A 23,803-nucleotide genomic window follows, 5' to 3' on the forward strand; every position below is an offset into this window, starting at 1 on the left:
ATTAATTATTTCTGTTACACCTCTGCATTTAATGTATGAGGATAAAGAAAAAAGTGCCCTCCCACACTGACCAATCAATGTCAAACAAACTTCAGTGCAAGGATTTCTGATCCTTTACTGTTCAGCTAGTTGCATATACAAGGAAAATCATGAAAAGCATGCAAATCCGTTCCTGTTATGGAAGACTGCATGTTTTTCATGATTTTCCTTGTGTATGCATCTAGCTGAACAGTAAAGGATGCTTTTTATCTACATACATGTACATATAGAGAACCCCTCCCCGATCTTCTCCCAGCCCCGATCCACTTTGGATCCCCCCAATCTTCTCCCGGCCCCCGATGAATGGGAAGCCTCTGTTTCCCACCCCCACCCAGCCTGTCAATCTGGCTGGCTGGGAATGGGAAACAGAGGCTTCCCTTTCAAAACAGGGCCTGCCATTAAAGTCACCAGTGCTTGTGGGAAATTCATTCTCCCAGGTTTCCTGACTGCCTCAGAGCCCCCAGCCACCGACACACCCCTGCCCTGCAACCCCCCCCCCCACCACTTCTGCCATTAAAATTCAGCCCATATGTCAGGTCTTGCACCTGGGTTGATCAGTAAGAAATTAAGTTCAATACAGACAAATGTAATGCACATTGGAAGTAAGCTACTATACGTTTAACTTCCACCATGGCAAATTCTACCCGATCCATGTTTCTGTGGGTGAGATAGAACATTCCAAGAGGGAAGACAAACAAGAACAAAGTTGACCCATTGCTCACTGTGTTCAAATGTCTAAGGCAGCAATAAACAAAAAAAACAGGGTTCTGGGCTATACTGCCATATCAGTTGAGTACTAATCCCCAGAAGTAATGCTGAACATGTTCAGTGTTCTGGACAGACCACACCTAGAATTCTGCATGCCGTTCTAATCGTCACAATATACAAAGGTCAGCCAGGCCCCAGAGATGATGCAGAGGAGAACATAGAGGGTGAACATATAGGGTGATTTCCAAAGTTAGAGGAATAAACTATGAGGAACAACCAGTTAAGCTGGAACTTGTCAGTGTTGAAAAGACACATGTCAGAAGAGACCCAATAGAGATATTTAAGATAATTAACTGCATAGAGAAAGTAAACCTGGAACAATTTGAATGGCAAATTTAGGACAGATGAAGGGAGTATTTCTTTACTCTTTACTCAAATGCTAATCGATGACTGGAATGGGTGGCAGAATTCAATTTAAAAAAAAAAAATACTTTTTGCGTTCTGGAAGCCTAAATTTTGAGTCTGTGCTGTCGATGCCACATCTGTCACCAGCACATATTGGAAAATCATGGGCGCATTGGTGGTGAATGAGCTAACTCTCCACAGGCATAGACTTGGAAAATGTGCCCCAAATGCCTTCAGCATCAAAACCTATTTTGTGATCTTGTGAACCTGGAAAACTGCCTAGCAGAGCTGATTCCACGGTTCTGTGCACCGGGTAAGCATGTGCTCATCTGGAGCAGAGTAGGGTCTGAATCGGGAGAGCAGGCCCTGTGCCAACTTCTTTCTGACCTGAAAGTTCACACTATTGTATTTTTAGTCCCAATTCCTATTCAAGCCTCATTAAGGTCCTAAATTGAAGACAAAACTATTTAAATGCACACCAGCATAATTCAGTGACATTCATGTTTTTCTTTGTGTGCCCATTTGGAATGGGAGGAGGGGAAGTTCCACAGACACAGAAGCTTTTAAATATCTTGGATGTTGTTTTTGTTATGTTAATGATATGTTTACAGTGCATTGTTTTTTGTTACACATTTATAAATGTTTTATTAATATGTTGGTTTTAAAAATTCTCTCCTTTTATCTCAGTATTCCATGGTTACGGTGATACAAGATGAAAGATGCCAGGCAGACCCAAAACCATTCTGCAGACTTTGGCAAACCTATTTGCCAATGGACGAGAACAACTAAGGAAACGTACGTGCAAGCACTTAATCCTGTATGAACAATAAAAAGAAAAGCAGCTCCTTTGAACAAGAAGTTAAAGGTTGAATGAGCTTGAATTAAATGTCATTTTTTAAGAGCACAGCTGTTGGACCGGAGAGTTTACTTGAAGGCTCAGTTCTAAGGATAGGTTGTTGTATCCACTGAAGTGTAAAATCTAACATTTATTGTTTCTTAAACATTAAGGTTGAAGGTATTTTTGGAGCATCTACAAATGCCTGGAAACGGTTGGATACCAAGGGGCCGAAATTGTCCCTTTCCTTAAGGCCTGTTACCACCGCAAATTGGCGGCTACTCTGCGGAGTGGAGTGGCCACTGACTTTTGGTGGAATGGTCGCTGATAGCCCAATTGCCCTCGTGAGTTTTCCCGGCGGTGGCCCTATCCCCTCCCCTTACTCTTCCGCTGCTGCTGATCCGTCTTAAGCGCGTCATCACCGTGCGCACCGCTGACCTAACGACGGTGACATTCCCCTAAGAAAATCTTCGACCCGCCCGGCAATGTCAAAACAAGCTTTTTCCCGGTGGTCCAGTGAGGCTGTGGCCTTCGGCAGCGGCAGTGTGGCTTCCCTTAAAGGCTTCTCTTAAAGCATTGCCACTGCCGCCATGTTTTTTTTGTCGGCCGACTGCTATGTCGGCTAACAATTACACCCCCAAGTTCGGCTGGGCCACCAACAGGCAGCCTGGCACCCAGCCCACCCAGCCGAAACCCTCCCTGGTGGCCCAGTGGGCCGAAGTTTTAAAATCACAAAGGCTCTCCCTTTTAAGTGAAGGGGAGAGCCGTGGTGAAGCAGCGCCATGATGATGTCATCACAGCGGTGACTCCGTTCCGCCCCCAACTTCTGCCCCTCAGTTGCTGTCACCGCCACATATCTGCCCTGCAGGTGTTGTCACTGCCCCCATTATGATCAACTTCCAATCAAAACAAAAAAAAAATCGAAGAGCCGAATGTCGCTCAAGAGGTGACCTGAACCGCAGCTGCGATAAAAACCACAGAAACGAGGTGAGAGCAATTTCTACCCTCTACGGTTTCAAAAAAAATCTCCCACAACTGCTAAAAGCAGAAATTTCTTAAAGCCTACTCCATGGGTACATCTCAAAAACAACACATTGCTTAATTTATTATTACATGCAGTCATTAGCTCGGTCAAAATCGGAAAACAAATGGAGAAGGTTTACACACGAAGAATCTGTGCTCAGGCAATTGCAATTAACGTCTTAAATCCAGTGTTAACTCAGGAGAAACTAACCAGGCAAATAAGGAGACCATCAGTAATCAAAAGAGCGTGTGCAAGCCGTGATCCTGACCAACGGATCCACCACAGACCCATTCCACATTGAACCGGGGTCAAGCAAGGCTGTGTCATTGCACCAAAACTCTTCTCGATCTTCCTTGCTGCAATGCTCCATCTCACCCTCTGCAAGCTCCCCGCTGGAGTGGAGCCAAATTACAGGACAAACGGAAATCTGTTCAACCTCTGCTGCCTCCAGGCCAGATCCAAGGTCATCCCATCCTCTGTCATCAAACTACAGTACGCAAACGAAGCCTGTGTCTGTGCACACTCGGAGGCCGAACTCCAAGCCATCGTCAACACCTTCACCGAGGCATACGAGAGCATGGGTCTTACGCTAAACATCCATAAGACAAAGGTCCTCTACCCCTGCCACACAACACTGCCTTCCGGTTATCAAAATCCACGACAAGGCCTTTGACAACGTGGACCATTTTCCATACATCGGGAGCCTACTGTCAACAATGGCAGACATCGACTATGAGGTCCAACACCGCTTTCAGTGTGCTAGTGCAGCCTGAGGTCACCTGATGAAGAGAATGTTTGAAGACCAGGACCTCAAACCCGGCACCAAGCTCATGGTCTACAGAGCAGTGGTGATACCCACCCACCTATATGGCTCAGAGACATGGACTATGTACAGCAGGCAACTCAAACCACCAACGCTGCCTCCGCAAGATGCTGCAAATCCATTGGTAGGAGAGGCGCACCACGTCAGTGTCATCGCTCAGGCCAATATCCCCAGCATCGAAGCACTGACCACGCTTGATCAGCTCCACTGGACAGGCCACATCACCTGCATGCCTGACACGAGACTGTTATGTCTCAAATAAAGCAATGTGACTGAGTACTGTAGACTTGAGTTAGTGTGACCTTAGTCTCTTTATTCTGACTCCAGAGTGCTGGCACGGCAAGGGATGCTGGGATCCCTTGGGACTCCAACAGATGCACCCTCTGGTGGCAGTAGAATGCTGGTTACAAGGTGTTGCATACATAACATCACCCCCCCCCCCCCCCCAAAGTCAATAGTACACTTATTTAAAGGGTGAGGCGATCTGGGGCTTTCCGCTCCCTAGTCGATCGTCTTGGTACAAACTCAGGTGCAGGTGAGTTGGTTGGGCCTTCACTGGGCTGCTGCGCAGCCAGCCTTGCTGGGCTGCTGGGGACGATGGGTTCAGTTTCGTGGTCAACCGAGATGTAGTTGCCACTTGTGTGTGTATCGGAGGGTCGAAGTTTGTGGTATCCTCTTCAGGTTGCTCGTGGCTGTCTGTGAATCGCAGTTTGGTTTGGTCTAAATGCTTTCTGCAAGTTGGTCCATTTGCAAGTTTGACCTCAAACATCCTACTCCCTACTTTGGCTATGACAGTGCCAGTAAGCCATTTGGGACCATGTCCATAGCTGAGTACAAACACAGGGCCATTGACTTCAATATCAGGTGACAAATTTGCGCAATCATGGTACATGCTTTGTTGATACCGCCTGCCCTCGACATGATCATGGAGATTAGGTGGACGAGAGAGAGCCTTGCTTTGAGTGCCCTTTTCATGAGCAGTTCGGCAGGGGGAATCCCAGTGAGCGAGGGTCTTGTGCAGTAACTGAGCAGGACTCGGGATAGGCGGGTCTGCAGGGAGCCTTCCGACACGCATTTCACGCTTTGCTTGATGGTTTGGACTGCCTGTTCTGTCTGGCCATTAGATGTGGGCTTGAACGGGGCAGATGTGATGTGCTTGATCCCATTGCAGGTCATGAATTCCTTGAATTCAGCGCTGGTGAAGCATAGCCCATTGTCGCTGATAACGACATCAGGGAGTCTGTGCGTGGCAAACATGGCTTTCGATGGTGGCAGTGGACGTGCTTACAGACATTATTACACACTCAATCCATTTTGAATAAGCATCCACAACAACCAAAAACATTTTGCCTAGAAACGGGCCAGTGAGGTCAACGTGGATCCTAGACCACAGTTTGGAGGGTCATGACCACAAACTTAGCAGTGTCTCCCTGGGTGCATTGCTCAGTTGAGAGCAAGTGTTGCATTGGCGCACGCAAGACTCCAAATTTGAATCGATGCCGGGCCACCACACATGGGATCTGGCTATAGCTTTCATCATTACAATGCCTGGGTGGGTACTGTGTAGGTCGCGTATGAATGTTTCCCTGCCTTTCTTAGGCAAAACCACGCAATTCCCTCACAAAAGACAGTCCGCCTGTATGGACATTTCGTCTTTGCGCCGTTGGAATGGCTTGATCTCTTCATGCATCTCCGCTGTGACGCTGGACCAACTCCCATGGAGTACACAGTTTTTTTACCAGGGACAGTAAAGGATCCTGGCTGGTCCAGCTTGAACGGGGCAGATGTGATGTGCTTGATCCCATTGCAGGTCATGAATTCCTTGAATTCAGCGCTGGTGAAGCATAGCCCATTGTCGCTGACAACGACATCAGGGAGTCTGTGCGTGGCAAACATGGCTTTCGATGGTGGCAGTGGACGTGCTTACAGACATTATTACACACTCAATCCATTTTGAATAAGCATCCACAACAACCAAAAACATTTTGCCTAGAAACGGGCCAGTGAGGTCAACGTGGATCCTAGACCACAGTTTGGAGGGTCATGACCACAAACTTAGCAGTGTCTCCCTGGGTGCATTGCTCAGTTGAGAGCAAGTGTTGCATTGGCACACGCAAGACTCCAAATCTGAATCGATGCCGGGCCACCACACATGGGATCTGGCTATAGCTTTCATCATTACTAACGGGTGACTTTTCGTTTCCAAATGCATCCATCACCAAGAGCAAGTCTGTAGACTGTGCCATTTCCACCCCGGTGGTAGGCAATGGTAGCCGACTGAGAGCATCAGCGCAGTTCTCTGTGCCTGGCCTGTGGCGAATTACAGTTATATGCAGACAGTGCGAGTGCCCATCTTTGGATGCGAGCAGAGGCATTGGTATTAATAGCTTTGCTCTCTGAGAATAGCGATAGGAGCGGCTTATGGTCAGTTTCTAACTCAAACTTAAGCCCAAACAGATACTGGTGCATTTTTTTCACCCCGTAAACGCATGGCAGTGCTTCTTTTTCAATCATGCTGTAGGCCATTTCGGCCTTGGACAAACTCCTGGATGCTTAAGCGACCAGTTGCAATGTTCCTGATTCGTTTGCTTGTTGTAACACACACCCGACCCCGTACGAAGACGCATCGCAAGCTAGCACTAAAGCTTTACATGAGTCATACAGAACAAGCAGTTTGTTGGAACATAACAAATTTCTGGCTTTCTCAAAAGCAGCCTCTTGTGATTTCCCCCATACCCAGTCATCTCCCTTGCGTAGCAACACACGTAGAGGTTCTAGCAAGGTGCTTAACCCAGGTAGGAAATTACCAAAATAATTGAGGAGTCCCAGGAACGACCGCAGCTCCGTCATGTTCTGTGGCCTCAGCGTGTTCTTGATGGCTTCCGTCTTGGCGTCGGTGGGTCTGATGCCGTCTGCCGCGATTCTTCTCCCTAAGAACTCGACCACTGGCACCAGGAAAACACACTTCGAGCGTTTCAACCTGAGTCCTACACGATCTAGCCGACTTAGAACCTCTTCCAGGTTCTGCAAGTGTTCGATGGTGTCCCGACCTGTGATCAATATGTCGTCCTGGAAAACCACGGTGCGCGGAACCGACTTTAGCAGACTCTCCATGTTCCTTTGAAAAATAGCCACGGCCGATCAAATCCCAAACGGGCATCTATTGTAGATTAACAGACCTTTGTGCGTGTTGATGCAGGTGAGGCCTTTCAAAGATTCCGCCAGCTCCTGCGTCATGTAGGCCGAGGTCAGGTCCACCTTGGTGAACATCTTCCCTCCTGCCAGCATCGTAAATAGGTCGTCTGTCTTGGGTAGCGGGTACTGGTCCTGCAGCGAAAAACGGTTAATCGTTACTTTATAGTCCCCGCAAATTCTGACCATGCCATCGCCCTTGAGAACTGGAACAATCGGACTGGCCCACTCATTGAACTCAACCGGTGCGATGATGCCCTCTCTTGCAGCCTGTCCAACTCGATCTCCACTTTCTCTCGCATCGTGTATGGCATCTTATGTGCCTTGTGTTGGATGGATCGTGTACCGGGAACCAAGTGGATCTGCACCTTCGTCCCAGAGAAATTTCTGATGCCTGGCTCAAACAACGATGGGAACTTGCTCAAAACCTGGGCACATGAGGTGTCATCGACGGATGAAAGCGCTCTGATGTCGTCCCAGATCCAACGGATTTTTCCTCACCAGCTTCTGCCGAACAGTGTGGGGCCATCTCCTGGTACAATCCATAGTGGTAGTTCATGCACCGCTCCATCGTAGGAGACTTTTATTGCTGCACTGCCAATTACAGGGAACAGCTCTTTAGTGTAAGTTATCAGCTTGGTATGAATAGGGCTCAACTTGGGCCCTTTGTGCCTTGTTGCACCACAACCTCTCAAAGGCCTTTTTTGCTCATGATAGACTGACTTGCACCCGTGTCCAATTCGATGGATACTGGAATTCCGTTCAGTTCAACTTTTAACATGATCGATGGACATTTCGTGGTGAAGGTGTGTACCCCGTGCACTTCTGCCTCCTCGGTTCAAGTCTTTAGTTCAGTTTGATCCGCCATGGGTCAGTCCTCCTCTGCAACATGGTGGTTTGTAGGGCTTGCAGCTCGTCTGCACATTCGCTGGAGGTGTCCCATTGTTCCACTGCCTTTGCAAGCATAATGTTTGAAGTGGCATTGATGGGTTCGATGATCACCTCCGCAGCGCCAACAAGGTGTTAATTGCCTCGCATTCACACTTGATGGCGGACTCTGAGTCATCTGAGGTCGTGCAACTGCAGGCGTGTACGTTCTGCCATATGCATTCCTGCCTGAAAACAACGTTACTTTGCGTACAGTACTTGCCGATGCATCTTTATGCTGCAAAATTTTTTTGGTGTTATCGCTGGTGGTCATAAATGCCTGGGCTATCGTTATGGCTTTGCTCAGGTTCGGTGTTTCAACAGTCAATAGTTTGCGAAGGATAATCTCATGGCCAATGCCAAGCACAAAAAAGTCTGTTAGCATTTGCTCCAGGAAACCATCGAATTCGCAATGTCCTGCAAGGCCCTTAGTTCGGCGACGTAGCTCACCACTTCCTGGACTTGAGACCGTTAACATGTGTAAAATTGACACCTTGCCATCAGAACACTCTCCTTTGGATTTAGGTGCTCCCGGACCAGCATACACAGTTCTTCATACGATTTGGTTGTTGGTTTCACCGGAGCAAGAAGATTCTTCATGAGGCCATAGGTTGTTGCCCCACAGACGGTGAGGAGGATCGCCCTTTGTTTGGTAGCGTTCTCATTCCCTTCCAGCTCGTTGGCCACAAACTATTGGTCGAGTCGCTCCATGCATGCTTCCCAATTGTCACCTTCTGAGAATTTCTCCAGGATACCAACAGTTCTCTGCATTTTCGCGTGATGGTTCATTATCTATTTCTCGTCGCCAGTTGTTACATCTCAAATAAAGCAATGTGACTGAGTGCTATAGACGTGAGTAATTGTGACTTTAGTCTCTTTATTCTGACTCCAGAGTGCTCGCATAGCATGGCACTAGACCTGCTTATATGCAGTGCTCCCAAGGGATGCTGGGATCCCTTGGGACTCCAACAGATGCGCCCTCTGGTGGCGGTAGAATGCTAGTTACAAGGTGTTGCATCCATAAGAGATTCCCAAAACAACCGCTCTACTCAGAGCTCCAATACAGCAAGCAAGCCCCAGGAGGGCAGAGGAAACGCTTCATGGACACCCTCAAAGCCTCCTTGAAAAAATGTAACATCCCCACCAACACCTGAAAATCCATGGGCCAAGACTGCCCAAAGTGGAGGAAAAGCATCCGGGAAGGCGCTGAACACCTCGAGTCTCTTCGCCGAGAGCAAGCTGAAGCCAAGCGCCGACAACGGAAGGAGCGCCTGGCAACCCAGGCATCCCACCCACCTGTTCCTTCAACCACCGTCTGCCCCACATGTGAAAAAGCTTGTCCGTCCTGCATTGGACTCTTCAGTCACCTGAGAACTCATTACTTGTGTGGAAGCAAGTCATCCTCGACTTCGAGGGACTGCCTATGATGATGATGTTTGCAAGTGAGTGTGTGTGTGTGTGTGTGAATGGGTGCCTATATGTAAGTGTGTTTGTTAATCTATATTTGTGCGTGCATTGAATAATATTAGAGGAAGCAATTTACAAAAATATATCTCCAGCAATGGCTTCTTATCCCGCCCCTACAGCATTATCTGTTCTTGGCCCTCTCCTCTTCCGCATCTACATGCTGTCCCTTTGGCAACATCATCCACAGACATGGGTCGGAATCTTCCCAGCCCTGCGAGTGCAGGTTTGGAGGTGGGCCCGCTGTCAAAATGGCTTTGATTGACAGCGAGTCAGGATCCCGCTCTGAACCCACCTCCGTGCGAGTTTCTCAGCTGTCAGATCTGCGTTCGGATAGCAGACATGACAGCAAATGGTGGGCCAGGTAATTAACATAATTCCAAGGTACATAAATGCTAGTTAAGAGGCTTAAAAGCAGGCACTTACAATTTTACCAAGTTTTTGATGAATTTGCCTTCCCTTGGGTTTCATACCTGGTAAGTGTGTCGGGTTCTCAATGACTCAAATTCTTTGATTAGTTGACAGCTGCAGAACTGAAATAAAAGGTACCATTTCATAGCTGTTCACTTTACAACGTCAGCATCTGAAGTCTTCAGGTTTTGGAAGCGTATTTGAGCTGTATGCACTTTGGAAGTGTTTGCAATGAACTCTCGATTCACTGTCACCTCCTTGGAGCAACCTCGCTCACCATTGACGGGGCGAGAAGTTTCACCAGATCCTGCAAATACACTGGGAGGACAGACGCACCAACATCAGTGTTCTCGCTCAGGCAAACATCCCCAGCATCAAAGCACTGACCACGCTCGCCCAGCTCCGTTGGGCGGGCCACATCATCCGCATGCCCGACACGAGACTAGCTAAGCAAGCACTCTACTCAGAACTCCTACACGGAAACCGAGCCCCAGGTGGGCAGAGGAAACGTTTCAAGGACACCCTCAAAGCCTCCTTGATAAAGTGCGACATCCCCACCAGCATCTGGGAATCCCTGGCCCAAGACCACCCTAAGTGGAGGAAGAGCATCCAGGAGGGCGCTGAGCACCTCAAGTCTCGTTGCTGAGAGCATACAGAAATTAAGCGCAAACAGCAGAAAGAGCGTGCGGCAAACCAGGCTCCCTACCCACCTTCTCCTTTAATCACTGTCGGCCCCAGCTGTGACAGAGAATGTAATTCCCGTATTGGACTGTACAGCCACCTGAGAACTCACTTTTAGAGTGGAAGCAAGTCTTCCTCAATTTCGAGGGACTGCCTATGATGATGATGATGATGATGAAGGTGAAAATTAGCTCCCATGAGAAGAGAAGTGCAATAGTATTTTGAAACAATTGAAAATTTTGTAAGAATCCTATCTTTACCTAGGAAAAAAATGTTCTGTTAAACAAGATATTCTAACAGGTATAAAAGGCAAACTTACCCATTGGTTCAGAAAGATTGGTTAGTATATGGCAATACAGATTTAAAAGAATGGAAGTTTGCACCCTATTTTGTACTGAGTTTGCTGATCTCAAACAGGATGGCGATGGGATTGAGATGCTATACATGGCTTTAATATCCCCAGGATAAGGAGGGAAAAATCAATCAAGACTCCTGCTATCTAAGGAGCTCTGTTTGAAAGTGTGTGTGCAGATGTTGGATGGAGATATGACTTAGCTTGTTTATGATATTCTCTCCCCTCATGGTCAAATATCCTATTAGTACTATCAAGATTCATACATGAAGAGCAAGTACTTGGCTGAGGATAGATACTGTTGCCCATGAAACTGTTCCCTAGTATTAATCACTACTACCACGAAAGGATGAGTGAAAAGTAAAGAAGGAATAAGTCTACTGAGATTGTACTTCATTTAAAAAGAAAATTAGAATGTCATGTGCAAAGCAACGGGTAGAAATAAAGGGAAACATCTGCTAATGCTGGAAATGTTGACATTAAGGGCTCAATTTTCCTCAGTATTTGCTCGTTTTTTTTTTGAGTAGGCTGCTTTTTCTGGCCTAACTTAAAAATCCCCAGTTTCCCCAATCAATTTGCACCAGCGTAACTCACTTAGTTACATTTTTTTAGGTTGTTTTTTTTTTCTCAAAAGGAGCGTTACTAGCCACCAAACAGAAGAACATAAGAACATAAGAAATAGAAACAGGAGTAGGCTATACTGCCCCTCGAGCCTGCTCAGCCATTCAATAAGATCATGGCTGACCTAATCATGGACTCAGCTCCACTTCCCCGCCCGCTCTCCATAACCCCTTATCCTCTTATCGTTTATTTCTGTCTTGAATTTATTCAATGTCCCAGCTTCCACAGCTCTCTGAAGCAGTGAATTCCACAGATTTACAGCCCTCTGAGAGAAGAAAATCCTCCTCATCTCTGTTTTAAATGGGTGGCCCCTGATTCTAAGATCATGCCCTCTAGTTCTAGACTCCCCCATCAGTGGAAACATCCTCTCTACATCCACCTTGTCAAACCCCCTCATAATCTTTATACGTTTCCATAAGATCACCTCTCATTCTTCTGAATTCCAAAGAGTAGAGGCCCAATCTACTTAACCTTTCCTCATAAGTCAACCCCCTCATGTCCGCAATCAATCTAGTGAACCTTCTCTGAACTGCCTCCAAAGTAAGTATGTCCTTTCATAAATATGGAAACCAAAACTGCACACAGTATTCCAGGTGTGGCCTCACCAATACCTTCTATAGCTGTAGCAAGACTTCCCTGCTTTTATACTCCATCCCCTTTGCAATAAAGGCCAAGATACCATTGGCTTTCCTGATCACTTGCTGTACCTGCATACTATCCTTTTGTGTCTCATGCACGATCATGGAATCACCCCCAGGTCCCACTGTACTACGGCAGTTTGCAATCTTTCTCCATTTTAATAATAACTTGCTCTTTGATTTTTTTTCTGCCAAAGTGCATGACCTCAAACTTTCCAACCTTATACTCCATCTGCCAAATTTTTGCCCACTCATTTAGCCTGTCTCTGTCCTTTTGCAGATTTATTGTGTCCTCACACATTGCTTTTCCTCCCATCTTTGTATCGTCAGCAAACTTGGCTACGTTACACTCAGTCCCTTCTTCCAAGTCATTAATATAGATTGTAAATAATTGGGGTCCCAGCACTGATCCCTGCGGCACCCCACTAGTTGCTGGTTGCCAATCAAAGAATAAACCATTTATCCCGACTCTCTGTTTTCTGTTAGTTAGCCAATCCTCTATCCATGCTAATATATTAGTCCCAACCCCGTGAACTTTTATCTTGTGCAGTAACCTTTTATGTGGCACCTTGTTAAATGCCTTCTGGAAGTCCAAATGCATCACATCCACTGGTTTCCCTTTATCCACCCTGTTCGTTACATCCTCAAAGAACTCCAGCAAATTTGTCAAACATGACTTCCCCTTCGTAAATCCATGCTGACTCTGCCTGACCGAATTTTGCTTTTCCAAATGTCCTGCTACTGCTTCTTTAATAATGGACTCCAACACTTTCCCAACCACAGATGTTAGACTAACTGGTCCATAGTTTCCTGCTTTTTGTCTGTCTCCTTTTTTAAATAGGGGCATTACATTTGCAGTTTTCCAATCTGCTGGGACTTCCCCAGAATCCAGCAAATTATGGCAAATTACAACCAATGCAGCCACTATCCCTTTTAATCACAATTAAAAGCAACTCCGATTAAGAATCTTCAGAATAAGATATTTACTGTTAGTTGCTTTTGAAGTCTGGTTTCCTTACACGTCTGCAGCAGTGTCGTGCCCAGCACCGAGAGACTGCCCTCAGCTCAGAGGCAGGCTGGATAAGACTTGGGTGCATGGCTGAGGTTTGTTCAGTGCAGCCCTGATCAGTATGTCCTGGCTTATTACACTGCAAACAGAAGCCTGTGGAACCGGCCCTGAAGACTGCACTTCATGCGAGGTCTCCTCATATCTGCAGCACGGAAGGTACGCAGACTCAGAGCGCTACCGCGCGCAGCCATCGCTTTTTTCCACCGCGCATGTGCAGACGTCCCGGCACATTTTCCAGCGCAGAACGCAGGCTCCACCCACTGAGGTGACTGACCACGCTGTGTGGCTGCAAAGAAGAGGCTAGACGGCGGCGAAAGTTTGAACATTTTTTTTCTGAAGCATCTCCTGACGTACTGAAGCAGTGCAACTCGGGGAAGTATGCTTAAAAAAAGAGACTCGGCCAAAATTGAGCCCATAGACAGTAAAACTAAAAAAGCTCAGCAGGTCCATGAGCATTTGAAAAAAGAAAAAAAGATTAATGTTTTAGATGTAGACACGTCATCAGAACTAAGTAAGACCGAAACCACTATAATAGCCAAGAATTTCCTCAGAGCTGCACATGTTCCTGCTCCAGTGCTTCAACTTCGACAGGCTTTAAAAAGGTCTCCACCACACTTCTGGTGAAGTTACGGCAGGGGAGCAGGAGCAGCTCCAAGGAAATTCACTCCCAATGACTGTGTGCCTTCACAAGCAGTTTATATGCTATCATACCGAAACTCGTGTGGTTTTCCGACTAAGGTGTTTCAATTTTTTAATAATAAATAGCAGGTTTCTGTTATATTGTGCACAGCACCATAGAGGAATACCACAACTTAATGACTCAACCATCATACTCATAATTAGCACTGGGCCTTTATGCTGTATAGACATTGTACAGACTGCAGAAGAGTGTTACCCTGTACCTTGGAACTGGAGAACATAGTTGAACTACACAAACAACTTAATTCTTATACTAATATAAGAATAACTAATCATTTGAAAAGTACATTTGTTTGTTTCAACATAAATCTTTGCTGGAGGGTTGTGGCTCTATCACTGGAAGTTAGGCAGAGAATGGATACAATGAAATGTATGTGCGTAGATGTTGCACAATGTTTGATTTTAATTTTAATCTGTTGATTTAAAAAACTTTTATAACATTCCTGTGAAAAATAATTTGCATCAAATTTTGAAACAAGATGCTTATGATCTTTGTAACTGATTTTCCTCAGTAACTTTGTTTGTATCAGTCCTGAATCATTTAGCAATGTGATTAATAATTGATTTGTTTTCCTGAGTATTGAGTGACAAATTAAATTTATCCGAGCAGCTGAGATTACAGAAACAGATTCCTGTCTGTAGAAAATGATTCATTTTATGCTCAGCTCAGCAAACCTAATGGCTCACCGAGTATATTCAGTAAGTAATTAAGCCACAGAGACCACAACGTTTTTAGATTTGGTGGCAGTTTTAACTGAGTTAATGAACTACAGCCAATGAGGAAGTAAGGGTGCTACAATTAGCCTCAGTGCGCTTGGGTGAGGAAAAGAAAACCAGCCAGTTCTCCCCTGCTTGCTATCCAGTGACCATGTGGATGAGGACTGGATGGGACTCAGTTATGACAGCCTATGTGGTTCAGTAGCCTGGCCTCACTTATTGTTATGGCCAAGATAACAGAGACTGACTGACACCCATAAAACTGTACCCATGCAAGGAGTCAATATATTAAGGAGTGTAGAGGGGGAAAGAAAATTGATGAAGAAAATTGGTGATGGAAAGAAAAATTGTTATGCTAAGGTAACCTATGCAACTGGAAAAATCATAGTGATACCTATATTTAGGAGCTGCAGTTTGCTTTGAAAGTACTACTGACTTTTAATTATTGGCTTCCCAATTGTTGGCCGTGATTTCGCCTACCGAGGCTGGTCCAGCGCAGCCGGGGTAAGTGGCAGGTTGCAAGCCTGCTGCGGGCTCCATCCCGTCTGTGAAAAGAATTTTACATTGATGGGGCTTGTTAAGCCCACCCTGCGAGGTTCCAGACCAATTCATGTCCAGACTGGGGTCTAGCAGGGCTGCGTCATCGCGCCGACGCTCTTCTCGATCTTTTTTGCTGCAATGCTCCATCTCACTCAACAAGCTCTCTGGTGGAGTGGAACTAAACTAGAGAACAAATGGGAACCTGTTCAACCTTCGTCGCCTACAGATTAGATCCAAGGTCATCCCATCCTCTATCATCGAACTACAGTATGCGGACGATGCTTGCATCTGCGCACATTCAGAGGCTGAACTCCAAACCATCAGCAACATCTTCACCGAGGTGCCGAGAGCTTGCAGAAATCAAGTGCAGACAGCAGAAGGAGCTTGCGGAAAACCAGGCTCCCCACCCCTTCCTTCAACCACTGTCTGTTCCACCTGTGACAGAGACTGTAATTCCCGTATTGGACTGTGCAGTCACCTGCGAACTCACTTTTAGAGTGGAAGCAGGTCTTCCTCAATTTCGAGGACTGCATATGATGATGATGATTATGTTCCCGCCGCACAGCACTGCCCCCCAGTCATCAAGATCCACGGCGCAGCCCTGGACAACGTGGACCATTTCCCATACCTCGGGAGCCTCTTATCAACAAGAGCAGGCATTGACGATGAGATTCAACACCGCCTCCAGTGCAGCCTTCGGCGGCCTGAGGAAAAGAGTGTTTGAAGGCCAGGCCTTCAAATCTGCCACAAAGCTCATGGTCTACAGGGCTGTAGTAATACCCGTCCTCCTGTATGGCTCAGAGACATGGACCATGTACAGTAGACACCTCAAGTCACTGGAGAAATACCACCAGCGATGTCTCCGCAAGATCCTGCAAATCCCCTGGGAGGACAGACGCACCAACGTTGGCATCCTCGACCAGGCCAACATCCCCAGCATTGAAGCACTGACCACACTTGATCAGCTCCACTGGGCAGGCCACATTGTTCACATGCCAGACACGAGACTCACAAAGCAAGCGCTCTACTCGGAACTCCTTCACGGCAAACGAGCCAAAGGTGGGCAGAGGAAACATTACAAGGACACCCTCAAAGCCTCCCTGATAAAGTGCAACAACCCCACTGACACCTGGGAGTCCCTGGCCAAAGACCACCCTAAGTGGAGGAAGTGCATCCGGAAGGGCGCTGAGCATCTTGAGTCTCATCGCCGAGAGCATGCAGAAATCAAGCGCAGGCAGCGGCAAACCAGTCCCACCCACCCTTTCCCTCAATGTCCCACCTGTGGCAGGGACTGTGGTTCTCGTATTGGACTGTTCAGTGACCTAACAACTATTTTTAGAGTGGAACCATGTTTTCCTCGATTCTGAGGGACTGCCTATGATGATGATGTCCAATCATACCAAATAACAACACACAAAGGCATTGAGTCTTTTAGCCAATGTTCATGTAAAGTTTCTGTTAATGTGTGGTCCAGCATTGAAATCTTTATTTTCACCACTTTGCCTTCTTGGACAGATCTGAGTGCACCTTTGGAAGTGGCTTAGTGAGTTGTCGTGAATGGTGAGACATAACAGTACCCCCACAATGGTGATGAGTGTGAAAGAAATGGGTTGGGCATTGTAGGGATGCTTTATGATACTGGTGTGGGGTGGTGCCAACCTGATGCATCATGTGGCAGCCAGGGTGTACAGCGTCAAATGAAGTAAATCTGGCCATGGTGAGGCCAACCCTGGCCTCCTGGGTAGCAATGCGATCAGATGCTGATGCCCTTTGTCCTGTGCAGCATCAGGTGATTGCGGAGAAGGTTGGTGCTGCTGGTGTTCCTGGTGATGCTGGTGTGCATGGTAATGTTGGTGTTGGGGCTGACCGTGGTGGGATTCTGAGGACCAAGGTGAGATTTTTTCAAGGGCACGATGCTGATGGAATAGATGGCAGCTGAGGTTGAGATGATAGAAGCGATCTGTCAATGATGTGAGAGGTTGCTCCAAGGAGATGACACTGGATAGAGAGTTTACTCCAAACACTTCCAAACTGCATAAAACTCAAAAGTGTCTTCCAATTCCTAAAGGCCCCAGCTTCTAAGATTTGAAAATGAACAGCTGTGAAATGATAGCTTTTCTGCCACTTTTGTAGCTGTCACCTATGCAGAAGAATGGAAAGTAATTGAAAACCTGACCTATTTACCTGATACCCGAGCGCAGTGAACATCATCAGAAAGCTGGCAAAATGGTAAGTATATAGTAAAATGCTATTTAAGTACCTTTTAACAAGCTGTTAATGATGTCAATTACCCCCACGCTTGGTGTCGGGTCGGTAAAGCGCTGTCAGACCTGGCACTGTCAACCTTTTGAGGGAAATCCTTATTAGTCAGGAAATGGTGTTAGGGAAGTTGATGGGATTGAAGGCCAATAAATCCCCATGGCCTGATAGTCTACATCCCAGAGGACTTAAGGAAGTGGCCCTAGAAATAGTAGATGCATTGATGGTCATTTTCTAACATTTCATGGACTCTGGATCAGTTCATATGGCCTGGAGGATAGCTAATGTAACACCACTTTTTAAAAAAGGAGAGAGAGAGAAAACATGGAATTATAGACCGGTTAGCCTGACATCGGTAGTGGGGAAAATGCTGGAATCAATTATTAAAGATGTAATAGCAGCGCATTTGGAAAGCAGTGACAGGATCGGTCCAAGTCAGCATGGATTTATGAAAGGGAAATCATGCTTGACAAATCTTCTAGAATTTTTTGAGGATGTAACTAGTAGAGTGGACAATGGAGAACCAGTGGATGTGGTGTATTTTGACTTTCAAAATTATTTTTACAAGGTCGCACACAAGAGATTAGTGTGCAAAATTCACCTGGAATATTGTGTACAATTTTCATCTCTTAATCTGAGGAAGAACATTCTTGCTATTGAGGAAGTGCAGCGAAGGTTCACTTGACTGATTCCCAGGATGGCAAGACTGACATATGAAGAAAAACTGGATTGACTAGGCTTATATTCACTGTAATTTGGAAGAATGAGAGGGGATCTCATAGAAACATATAAAATTCGAATGGGATTGGACAGGTTGGATGCAGGAAGAATGTTCCGATGTTTGGGAAGTCCAGAACCAGGGGGTCACAGTCTAAGGATAAGGAGTAAGCCATATAGGACCGAGATGCGGGGAAACCTTTTCACCCAGAGAATTGTGAACCTATGGAATTCTCTACCACAGAAAGTTGTTGAGTCCAGTTTGTTGGATATATTCAAAAGGGAGTTAGATGTGGCCCTTATAGCTAAAGGGACCAGGGAGTATGGAGAGAAGTCAGGAGTGGGATACTGAAGTTGCATGATCAGCCACAATCATTTTGAATGGTGGTGCAGGCTCGAAGGGTCGAATGGCCTGCTCCTGCACCTATTTTCTATGTTTCTATGTTTTCTATTTTGACAGTGGACCTGCCTCCGAACCCGCCCTCTCAGCGCCGGCAAAATTCCAGCCGTTAAGTCTCTGTAGAGTCTGAGGGCCCAAGTTTCCACATGATTTGCGCCTGATTTTTAGGAGCAACTGGTGGAGAACGGACTATCTTAGAAATCGCAATTCTCCACACTTTTTTTTCTGCAGTTCTAGTCAGGTAGAACAGTTCTACTTTGGAACAGAATTTTTTCTTCAAAAGGGGGCGTGTCCGGCCACTGACACCTGATTTCAAAGTTTCCACAGTGAAAACGTACTCCAAACTAAGTTAGAATGGAGCAAGTGAAGATTTTTGTAGAACTGAAAAAACCTGTTCTACACATTAAAAAATCAGGCGCAGGTTACAAATTAGGCGTCCAGAACGAGGTGGGGGGGGAAGGGAAGTCATTAAATTCTACAATAAATCCTTATTTATACTTCTACAAATATTATACAAATAAATCCAAACTGAATAAACATTTATAAGCAAAGAAAAGATTAAATAAACCATCTTCCTACCTGTGTGAAGGCAGGGAGAATGCTGCAGTCAGCCTGAGGCGCCCGTTCTTCCCGCGGGGGGGGAGGGAGAGGAGGCACCCGTTCTTTCCCGCGGGGCGGGGGGAGGAGGCGCCCGTTCTTCCCGCGGGGAGGGGAGGAGGCGCCCGTTCTTCCCGCGGTGGGAGGAGGAGGAGACGCCCGTTCTTTCCCGCGGGGGTGGGGGGAGGCGCTCATTCTTCCCGCGGTGGGAGGGGGAGGAGACGCCCGTTCTTCCCGCGGGGGAGGAGGGAAGGAGACAGTGAGAAGGCTGCAAGTGCTGATGTGCTGATGGCAATGTGCTTTTATTTTAAAAAATTTCAAAAATTAAACAGCTACAAAGAATTACAAAAATGGCCGAGTGCCAATGTTTTTTTCACACTGAGCATGCGCGAACGCTCCAATGCGCACGCGCAGCGTTGCCGGCAGGAAAAAACTAATTTAAATAATACCCGCCCCCTCCCACTTACAAAATCGGCGCGAGTGTAGGCTCCGCCTCCCTGGGCGCCGCGCCAGGCAGACAAGAAGCTGCAGGGCGCTCCAGAATCGCGAGTTTTTTTTTAGGCGCTGTTTTAGGCACGAAAAACGGGCACCCAGCTCAGAGGGGCGCCCGTTTTTTATCGTGTGGAAACTTGGGCCCTGAATGTTATCTTTTTCTGTGTTCTTGATGTATTCCACTGGTTGCATTTTTCCAATTAATAATTACCATTAACAATTACCTCATGTTTTTTGCTGTCCATCCAATTTATTATCCAATTTGCAGCTTCCTTATCCCAGGAACTTTTCATAATAGCCATATCTTTATATCGAATTAGAAAAATGTCAGCACTTTCTGCTTATAGTGCTTGTGTTGATGTTAATCCCATTTCTTTGCTTTTTCCCTGACCCTTAAATATATTGCTTCAAGTGTTTATCTAATTCCCTTTTAATTGTTCTGATTGAGTTACCTTCAGTAGTCACTTGTGGTAATATTCTAATAAACCTTTGCATGAAGACATTTCTTCCAATCTCTCCAATTTCTACTGCTACGAATCCTAAATTTATCTCCTTTTTTGTATTAAATATGTTTTAAATGTCAGTCGTTATTTGAACTAAATTATCATCATCCATAAATTCAGTTATATTCTCAAATTTAAATAAAATTGCCCCATTTGATAAATTCATTTAGCTTGGTAATGCATATTAATTACTTTTTACATAATAAATTTCAATAAATCCTTAAACTATTACTACAAATTCTGCATATTCAGAATTATGATCCAGTGCATTTTTCAAAATTCAAATAACTCTATTTCAGTATTTCGGGAGTTTTTGTTACCTTTGCTATCTGTGTCAGCTGCAGAAAATCTTTTCTTGTCCTTCACTGTTCCTTACAAGTAGAACAACATTTTCAGACTTCTTGGAACTTTCCATCCTGTCCATAATAAATAGTGCATGAATCCTTTCCTGGAAACAATAGCTACAGGGAGTTTTTGAATGATTGTCAGATGATTGGGTTGGGTTGGATTATTTCCTTCTCCACCTCCCCCAAGGATCATGGCATAGTAAGGACATCCAGCAACTTGGCCTCTAAGAATACCTGTTAGGAGTAAAGGTTTTGCTCTGTGATGCTCTGATTGGGGTCGGGACTCTGTGGTATGCAATGTTATTTCAGTATTATATCTTTGAACAGCTTCATTCAAGGAAATATTGTTTGGTCTCAAATTTTCAACCCTTTCTTCCATTCTACGTCTCTCTGTATTATGGTTAAAAAAACCTATGTCATAATTATACAATGGTCTGGGAATTAATCAGCCTCCCGCCGCGTTTTTTGGCAGTATTTCTTTGTTTTGGGTGGAAAACGGTGCGGCGGGAAATTCATTGAAGTCTTCCACCGGCAGTTTTGAAATACCGCTAGGGAGTGGTCTGCTGGTGTGCAAGACTGTAAAAAGCACTTCCGCCCGAGTTTGGTCACAGCGGTGACCCGTAGAGGGGGGGAAAAATGCAGAGGAGAAACCTGTCGGAGCAGTCCTTGGAACGGCGGTAGGTATGAAACCCTGCAAAACAGCTAAGTTAAAGTTTATTTTTAAATTCATTTGCAGCGATTCACAAGAAAAGGGTCTTGTGAATGCTTTGCGATTTTTGTTTTTGTTTTTTGGAATAATATTTTTTGTGTTTTCTCCTCCCTAGGCCCAACTCGCAGTGGTAATCAGCCTCGGACTAAAGTTGACAAGCTCACAGTTCCCGCCGCGAATCATCGTGCAACGCCAATTTTTCCCGCCGGGTAGATTTTTTCCCATTTTTCCATGAACTTTCTGCCGAGAATTCATAGCGGAGTCATAGCGTTTTTTTGGGCAACAAACAGGTGATGGCAGTTTTTGGTGAATTTCCAGCCCCTTGTGTTTTATATGTGTCAATGTTAAATTTAATTCCCCTATTCTTAAACATGTAAATATCAAGCTGTGCATTAGGTGGGACTTCACTATTTCAAATTGTTCCATGATAATTATTTGTGTAACATTGTTTCAGTTTAATATAGGGGGGTTATTCAGTTACGTTTTTGTACTGGTAATAGCACTGATTATTCTGCTTGTTGCACAATTTCTTTTGCATCTGCTCTGTAAGTTCCCATTGTAGCCATTTAGTGTCACAGGTTTGCCACAGGTGACAAAAGGAATGCAGAATGTGTAACTTGTATTACCAGTTCAGTTGTGTTTCTGCTTTCTGCTGGAAACTATGGAAATTGGTTCTACTCCTGAATATGATGTGCAATGATTACAGTTCACTCGTTCAAAAATGTTAACAGAAAGGAAACTAAAAAGAGAGTAATTAAATACAATCTAGCAAACACTGCATTTTTAAACTGCATCACTTAAGTTTGAATTTTAAGGAGCTGCATATTTGATAACTTAACTTGGGGTAATGTGTTTCAATGTAGATTCTCGCATATCCAGAAAAGTGCATAAATGAACACATAGGGGCCGATTTTCATGAAGGCCTCTGCCCGCCCAAGTGCCGTCCAAAGTGCCCCCGATGTCCGCCGAGGTACCAGACGGTACTTTGGGTGGGATATTCATTGTCGAGGTCCCTCGAAGGTCGGCGAGCAGCAAATGGATGACGTACGCCGCCAATCTGGGCGACAATGGGCGGGAGGTCGCATTCTCGGCGGCAGAGGTGCTTGCCGCCCAACTGCTGCCGAGGATGGAGTCGGGCCCATGGAGGGTCGAAGACCTGAAAAAAAAAATGACCAATGTAAAATACAAAATCTATCCAAAGACCTTCAGGGAACCCCATGCAAATAAGTCGCTGTTGAAATTTTTTTTTTAATGTTCACTAACCTTTTTTTCAGGTTCTTCAAACTTACCGTCGGGGACAGACCAGCCTTTTCGCAGCGGTCCACCCCCGTTCTGCCGCTGAGTCCCACCGACTCCCGCCCGCAGGAATCTGGGAGCTCGGCGGGCGGGTGGTTAGTTGCGCCACTCTGTCGTTCGCTGACGTCAGCGGGCGGTTCCCGGTGGCTCTCTCCTCCCACCTGCTCCAACCCGCTCCAGGCCATCTTCAAAGTGGCACTGGATGGATCTTTAAGAGGAATGTCGGCGGCAGCGGGCGGAGGTAATGAATTTCGGTCCCATAGGTCCTGAATTTCCATGGCAATTGTCCCGATTTCCTGTCATTCATTTTGGTGGGAGATCAGCAGAACCGCAAGCTGTTTATGACATTCCTGCAGGGATTCCACTAAAGTTATGACAGAAGTGTTCCTCCAGGCTTCACAGGAATAGCGTGGGTCACTGCCGGCCAGGCTCCCCATGCCCAAGATCGTAACTCCCTCCCCGGACCTATCTTTTCCCCAATATTGCGCCATTCCATGGATGGTGAGCTGCAACAGGATGTTGGGGACATCTTGCTGCATATATTTTAATAAGGCCCAGTGTCAAAATGGAAGGGCCTCCCAGTGGGACTATCGGGCAGCACTCCAACAGAGAGTTAAAATCTATCCACTATTTCAATGCTGCATGAACATTTTCAGCATCATAAAGACTTTTGAGATGCCTTCCATGTTTATGATCAAGATACAGCATCCTTTTATAATATTACTGCATTTTGCATGGTGTTGCTCAAAGGTTGTCATTAAAGGCAGACTATGGATGGTAGGGTCAGATGTGGATCAGACAGGTCCAGGTAGAATTTGGAATTTGGAAGGTCGGGGTGAGGCTTGGGAGTTGTTGAGTGTTGGGAAGGTAGATTTTTTGAAAATGTTCTTGGAATATAGGTGACACTGGCAAAGTCGCATTTAATGCCCATTCCTAGTTGCTCTTAATGACCACCATCACCTTTTATGTAGAGAATTGCAAGCTATTGATCCAGCAATGATGAAGCAATGGTAATATATGTCCAAGTCAGGATGGTGTGTAAGATGGAGGGGATTTTGGAGGTAACAGTGGACTGTTTTATGCTGGAAGGTGTTGAGTTTCTTGTATGCTGTTGCAGCTGCATCATACTCCTAGCTTGAGCTTTGAAGATAGTGGAAAGGATTTGAGAGTCAAGAGATAATCTATGTCATAGAGTATTCTTCCTCTGCCGGAAACTCGCTGGAACATTATGGGGGTATACAGCCAGAACACTTTGCACCGCAACAGTGGCCCTAGTCTACTCTGCTGCAGAATACTGCTCTGCCTTATGGTCCTGCAGCTGCCACACAAAGATCGTGA

The 23,803-nt window shown here is 45.9% G+C and overlaps 1 long non-coding RNA gene across 1 annotated transcript in view; it reads left to right on the forward strand.

Moving 5' to 3' along the window:
* Positions 1 to 21,912, forward strand: part of LOC139263902 (uncharacterized) — a 43,729-nt gene extending 21,817 nt beyond the window's left edge. Inside the window, exons 2-3 of the long non-coding RNA XR_011593245.1 lie at positions 1,840 to 1,947; positions 21,285 to 21,912. This is a non-coding gene — a long non-coding RNA (uncharacterized lncRNA). The remainder of the gene's footprint in view (positions 1 to 1,839; positions 1,948 to 21,284) is intronic.
* The last annotated feature ends 1,891 nt before the right edge of the window (positions 21,913 to 23,803 follow it).

Source organism: Pristiophorus japonicus, chromosome 5, assembly GCF_044704955.1.
Source record: "Pristiophorus japonicus isolate sPriJap1 chromosome 5, sPriJap1.hap1, whole genome shotgun sequence".
Lineage (NCBI taxonomy): Eukaryota > Metazoa > Chordata > Chondrichthyes > Pristiophoridae > Pristiophorus > Pristiophorus japonicus.